Source organism: Moschus berezovskii, chromosome X, assembly GCF_049115385.1.
Source record: "Moschus berezovskii isolate FMDL1 chromosome X, NW_MosBer_1.0, whole genome shotgun sequence".
In the NCBI taxonomy this organism is placed as follows: Eukaryota; Metazoa; Chordata; class Mammalia; order Artiodactyla; family Moschidae; genus Moschus; species Moschus berezovskii.
The window spans coordinates 23,132,200-23,139,751 of NC_142488.1; positions in this window are offsets into that span (position 1 = coordinate 23,132,200).

The window sequence follows — 7,552 nt, forward strand, 5'->3', positions numbered from 1 at the left end:
TGGAGCTTGTTTCCGTTATCCTACTCAGGGCCCCACCCTCTGGAGATGCTGATTTAGTCAGAGGTAGAGTTGGACACGACTTGGCGACTGAACAACATCATCATCATCCTGGTGCAGTATGCCTAAAGGCGACCCAGGTGATGCAACGTTAGCAAAGGTTGAGAACTCTGCCCTCTCTTGTTTTCTAATCTCGGTCTGCCCCCTAGCGTTTGGCAGTGGGAGATCTTGGCCCGCCCAGAGAGATTCAAGGCCAGAAAGTTAAGACGATGTTACCCTAGGCTGTGATTCTCCAATTCATTCAACGAATTCTTATACAGCTGTTTGCAGTGTGCAGGACTCTGTAGATTCTGAAGATGCAGCAAAATAGACAAAACTCCCTGCCCTTAGGAGGCTTACCTTATAATCATCAAGCAAGTTAGCAAATTTCATCGTTTCAAACGTGATAAAGCGGTCAAAGGAGGAAAGAAAAGGAAATGAGAGGGATCTTTCCAAAATATACGCACGTCTTGCTTTGTCCTTGAAGATGGTAATTTCCTATAAGGCAGGGTCGATATTGTATGCTTTTTCTGATACCCCATGCTTACTAAAAATTTGTCAGTTCTAATTAAGCTGGCTTTTTTAAAAAATCAATTTATGAATTACAGATGGACCATAGTGTTTAGCTTCCTCTTTCCTCTCCACCTAACTTTCCCTGCTTTTATCAGTCCCACATCCAGATGATGGTTAACTCCTGAAATACCACTCTCCTTTTGGCCTGCAAGGATCTCGCCTTTCTTTTTGTTCATATTGTCCATACCTTTCCAGTGTTGGTTTTGTTTTGCTTTATGACAGTTCTACTGAAACGGAGCAGGACCCTATAGGGCCTTCCCAGGGACCGATTACCCCCACCCCCACCATGTCCCCTGCCTCTCATTTGTAGAAAAGCTTTAGCCTCATAGCTCTGCCCCAAGTTCCATGGAGCAAATTTAACTGAAGAAGTGAGAAAATACAGAAGCGAAGGAAAACAGTCAAGCAAGACAAAATAATATTGATTTAGCCATAAAGCAAAGTCAAGGACTTTTAGTTACTCCTCAAGAGCTATTGGGGCTTCCCAGGTGGCACTAGTGATAAAGAACCCGCCTGCCAATGCAGGAGATATAAGAGATGTGGGCTCAATCCCTTGGTTGAGAAGATCCCCTGGAGGAGGGCATGGCAACCCACTCCAGTATTCTTGCCTAGAGAATCCCATGGACAGAGGAGCCTGCCGGGCTACCCTGTCCATGGGGTCACAGAAAGTCAGACACAACTGAAACAACTTAGCACATATCACAAGAGTGACAGATAAAATCCTGAGCCATATCCTTGATTTTTTTTTTTTTTGCAGATACTAAAACCCCCACCTGAATGTTGATTACAAGCACTTAGACCCCAGATCAGTTGTACCAGAAGGCTGATGCTGGTTAACTCCCAAAATACCACCATCACCTCACTGCCAACCAATCAGAAGAATGTCCACACACTGATCAGGCACCTACAATGTCACCTATAATATGGCCTTGCAATATTATACTATATTATATACTATGCTGCTGCTGCTGCTGCTAAGTCACTTCAGTCGTGTCCGACTCTGTGCGACCCCATAGACGGCAGCCCACCAGGCTCCCCATCCCTGGGATTCTCCAGGCAAGAACACTGGAGTGGGTTGCCATTTCCTTCTCCAATGCATGAAAGTGAAAAGTAAAAGTGAAGTCGCTCAGTCGTGTCCGACTCTTAGCAACCCCATGGACTGCAGCCCACCAGGCTCCTCCATCCATGGGATTCTCCAGGCAAGAGTACTGGAGTGGGGTGCCATTGCCTTCTCCATTATATACTATAGTATATATATATTTTATACTATAATATGGGCACCTTGCAATAAACACTTTCCTTCACCACAACCCGATATCAGTAGATTGGCTTTACCAGGAGTCAGGTGAGCAGACCCAGGTTTGGTCTGGTAACAATACTTCTTTGTACTCTACCATACCTAACATGGTGCAATAAATATTTTATCGAATTACACTTTCTTGTTGGTTTTTACTTGAACTTTTGGTTGAGGCAACAGTAGGTTCAGGGAGAAAAATTAAGTACAAGAGAATTTTTTAGGTTACATACATGGTATAATGATACGGAGGCATAACTTATAATTTTGTGCAATCAAGTCACTTTCCAGCCAGACACATTCTCATCAGTGTGTGTCATCAGTGTACTGTTTAGTCATTCAGTCGTGTCTGACTCTTTGCAACCCCATGGACTACAGCCCGCCAGAATTCTCTGTTCATGAGATTTCCCAGGCAAGAATACTGGAGTGGGTTGCCATTTCCTTCTCCAGGGGATCTTCCTGACCCAGGGATCAAACCCAAGTCTCCTGCATTAGCAAATGGATTTTTTTACCACTGAGCCATCTGTGATTCAGTGTATAAATAGTGTCATTTTGGGCTGGAATAGCTAGACCCAGTGACTTGATGCCATGAAGATGCTTTTTCTCCATCATTTATCTTTGCTTTACTTTGTGCACAGGCTTCGTCCATTTTTCCCTATATGATGGCGTCCTCCACATGGTCAAAGCAGCTCCTGAATTTTACATTTTACAATCACAGCCACACCCACATGCTTGAAGACTGACCCCAAAAATCTGTAGCCCAAATACAAAAAGTCCTGAAAGAGGTGGACCCAGGTGGGATCAGGTACTCACCCCTGAGCTGGTCAACTGTGAAAGCAGGGCAAGGTCACATGACTAGCCCATTTGACTTAACAGGAACCTCCTCACCCAGGCCCGTGGACACGTCACAATCTACTCATATGGCTATCTTCACAAGTAGCCATTCAAATGGGGATATGGAGCTCTCCTTAGAAAAGGAGTACAGGGCAATCAACCCCATAGATGTCTCACTGCAGATATTACTTAAAGAACAAAAAAATCATCTCATCATCGCTTAGTCCACTTACCTTAGTTCTAACCTCAGGGAACCCCTGTTAAAACCCAGCCAGTCAGCATACATCCACATGTCTACAATTGTCTCAATTGGCAGCCTGTGTAAAATTCTTAAAACAGGTCAGCAACCCTGATATCAGTGTGTGTGTGTGTGGGGGGGTGCATTTGGTATATGCCATACCAGATTTGGGGTAGCAGGGATAGAAGGCAAAGTGGACACAAAGCCAGGCCAGGAAACAGGCAACAGTTGTATAGTGGTGGGAATCACTGAAGTAACAGATGTTCTACCCCACATTTTTGTTTCCTGTTATTCTCCACATGGGCTTCCCAGGTAGCGCAGTGGTAAAGAACCCATCTGCCAAGCAGGAGATGTGGGTTCGATCCCCGGGTTGGGAAGATCCCTTGAAGGAGGAAATGACCACCCACTCCAGTATTCTTGCCTGGGAAATCCCATGGACAGAGGAGTCTGGCGGGTTACAGTCCATGGGGTCACAAAGAGTCACACACAACTGAGCAACTGAACAGAAGCAGCTCCAACAGAAGTAAAGCCCAGGCTAGGCAATTTCAAAACAGTGGTAGTTTTTATCACTTTTCTTACCTTTCCTGAGCTCCAGTTTTACTGCTGCTGCTGCTGCTAAGTCACTTCAGTCGTGTCTGACTCTGTGCGACCCCATAGACAGCAGCCCACCAGGCTCCCCGTCCCTGGGATTCTCCAGGCAAGAACACTGGAGTGGGTTGCCATTTCCTTCTCCAATGCATGAAAGTGAAAAGTGAAAGTGAAGTCGCTCAGTTGTGTCCGACTCTTGACAACCCCATGGACTGCAGCCTACCAGGCTCCTCCATCCATGGGATTTTCCAGGCAAGAGTACTGGAGTGGGGTGCCATTGTCTTACTGTTCATCAAATCCAAGTGTTGAAAGGTTTATGTCTGCAACAATGCTCTTTTTCCTCTAACAGTATCCTCTTGCTTAAAAATAGCAAACATGTAAAACATTGCATACTATTAGTGAAATGGGATCAGAAGGTCTCTTTAGGCTAGGACATCTTCATTTCAGAGTGTCATCTTCAATAAAGATGTCTTTCAATAAAATAGAACTTAAAAGGTAAAATTACAATGGGCATCTCTCCTACCCATACCTAATCTATCATTTTTCACCTTGTCATGCCCACCCTCCCATCCACTTCACCCACTTTCTCCAACAAAGTCAGTTCTCTTTCATTCATTTCTCCCTCTGCATCCTATTTATCTCCATTCTCTTGCGTACCAACTTTCCATCATTTTTTCACATCATGTCAACTGCTATCATTCCAGCTGGGAAATAGAGCCTCCCTTCAGACCCCAAAGCAGTCCATTCAACTGGGCCAGTGGAGGCAGCAACCCTGCCATTCCTCAGCCCAAAGAAAATCAACAAGTACCTCTGATACAATTACAGCTGCACCAGATGCATAACACAGAGGGAACAAAGCTGTAAACATGCTGCACTATCACTGCAAAAGTTCATGCTTCAGAGTGCTGGCAAGCTTTCAAAACTGCCTTTACAATGAAGATTTGTATATTTTAGAGATACTAAAAATCATGCTGTTTGAATTCACACAACATTTTTTCCAGTATAAATGTGTATCTTGTGCTAGTTGGAGATGGGGCCACACAAACACAGGATGGCGCCATTAGTATTAGCTGACTTTATCTTCAGAAACAGTGACGTTATTCTAGCAGTTTATCTTTATGTGTGATCTTTATGGGATTATTAGCCTGCTTTGGTCTGTTTATATAAGTAACTCATTAGCACATTGCACAGGTCACCAAATATGGCTTGCGTTGGGCCTCATCTGTGGAGATGCAAAAACCATGCCTGGAGAGAGGAAAGATCCCTATTTTACTCCTAAAAAAGCTCTTCAATGGGGCCATTTCTTCCTTGACTCCAGTTCCTACTATAAGCCACAATTACTCACTCCTTGTGTATTGTTCAGGCTCCTCCATCTCCCTCACCCTGTCCCTAGCAGTTCCTGTAAAAATTCCCTAAGGAGAGACATATATATTTCTGAGGAGGTACAGGTATGGATCAAGACATAGATATAGATACTGTCAAATATAGCACATGTAGGGACTTCCCTGGTGGTCCTGTGGCTAAGACTCCATGCTTGCAATGCAGGGGGACCAGGTTCCAACCCCAGTCAGGGAACTAGATTCTGCAAGCTGCAGACTCTTGAGAGTCCCTTAGACTGCAAGGAAATCCATCCAGTCCATTCTAAAGGAGATCAGTCCTGGGTGTTCATTGGAAGGACTGATGCTGAAGCTGAAGCTCCAATACTTTGGCCACCTCACGCAAAGAGCTGACTCACTGGAAAAGACTCTGATGCTGGGAGGGATTGGGGGCAGGAGGAGAAGGGGACGACAGAGAATGAGATGGCTGGATGGCATCACCGACTCGATGGAGGTGGGTTTGAGTGAACTCCAGGAGTTGGTGATGGACAGGGAGGCCTGGCGTGCTGTGATTCATGGGGTTGCAAAGAGTTGGACACGACTGAGCGACTGAACTGAACTGAACTGATGCCACAAGGAAGATCCTGCGTGCTGCAATGCCACATTGAAGATCCTGCGTGCTGCAACTAAGACCTGGTGCAGCCAAATAAATAACTGTTTTAAAAAAAGTAGCACAACTAAAACCACCAAATCGATACAACAGTATTTAGTAAGATTTTGCTGTGCATATAAAAACAGTTCTCAAACTGGGAGCTTCCAAATTCAAAGACTGATATGAAGTTCATGGGAAAGTGAAAAAGAGAAAGTTATTAACATTTACAGTCACTGGTTATTACACTGGGGTTACAGATGGTAGTGACTGCTTAGAAGTGATTATTTCGTACCACTTTTAGGGAGACGACTTTTGTTACAATGGTCAGAGGCATTTATAAGAAATAACCTAAGTTAAGTTGTGCTTACGTTCATGAAAAAAAGCTAGACTCAGTTTTGCTTCCATGACTTCTATGGTTTTATCTGCTCAGGAAATCCTCAAGTCTAGTCTCCATTTTGTATTTATGTTCAGCAGTTCCCCCCTTTTTGGTCTTTATCTCAGCAAGTTAAGAGCGTGACCAACTAGTTTAGCACTGCTCTTAGTGACCACTGTTGATGCAGCCAGGCTGAAGCATCACACATGCACTGTTTGCAGTAGTTGAGTCATCAGGACAGAGAGTCACATAGTTGCTGTTACCAACAGCTGCATCATCACAGACCTGGGAAGTCATATCACTGAGTTCTTCAAGTTGTCTAATCCTGATGGATATCATTTGGTATATGAGAGGTTGCCAAAGGCATTTAAAACCCATAACAGCCAAGAATTTTTCAAATTCTCCAGGGCAGAGATTCCCAGGAGCTAAGATTTAACCAACTAAATTCAAATGGGTTGTAACCAACTTCAACCTTTAGCTTTCTGAGTCAATCTATCTAAAATTTGTTTACACAGGTACAACATGATGTATTGGCAATTATATATCCTCATGATTACTTAGGACAGGGTGAACATGAGGGTATTTTGTATTCTAGCTCAGGAGGTGGTGCTGTAGGTACTGCTGCTGCTGCTGCTGCTGTCGCTTCGGTCGTGTCTGACTCTGTGCGACCCCATAGACAGCAGCCCACCAGGCTCCCCCGTCCCTGGGATTCTCCAGGCAAGAACACTGGAGTGGGTTGCCATTTCCTGTAGGTACACTTCCACCTAAATTAGGTCTCTATATGATATGAGCAATAGGTAGTTTAATAAGAGGCATTTCTATGGAAATAAAAGAAAAAGAAGGGTTACTAGTTCAAGCAAATTATAAATTCAGTTTGTTTGGCGAGCAGTCAGTTGAGAACATTTCTAGATTTGAATTTGAAGCATCATTAGGGGGTAAAATAAGGATGGCAGTTTCAATTTGGTTGGTTTTCCTGGTTTGCAGACTGTGTTTGATGTCATCATGTATTCCATTGAACTTTCTTGAGTGCTCCATACAGCAACAAGCATGAAGGCTGTCCATACGTGATCTATAGTAATGATTTCCCTGAAGCTTACAAGTAAATAACAAAACCTCAAAGACAATTAACAGGGCTAGAATCTGATCATGAACACAACATACTTTTCTACACTTACCTGATAGGCGAGATACCATGATAACCATAGTTTTCTACTGAAACAATTTCTTCTATAGTCATTCCATTTTTATCAAAGATATTTATAGTGAGACTAATTTATTTATAAAATAAGTCATCTTGGGACTTCTCTGGCTGTCCAGTGATTCAGACTCCATACTCTGTGCTTCCAGGGGGCACAGGTTTGATCCCTGGTTGGGGAACTAAGATCCCACAGGCTACATGGTGCGGTGGGGGGGGGACTTTAAATAAAGTCATCTCATTAAATGTGGATTGATTATTTACATAAATGTAATAAGAATAGTAATTCTATGCAGATTCTCAAATATGACATTTCAGTCAAAGACTTGGTAATATCCAAGGGGCTTTACTGGCTCCAAACTCAACTTTGTTGTTGTTTAGTTGCTAAGTTGTGTCCAACTCTTTTGTAACCCCATGGACTTCAGCCCACCAGACTCCTCTGTCCCTGGAATTTCC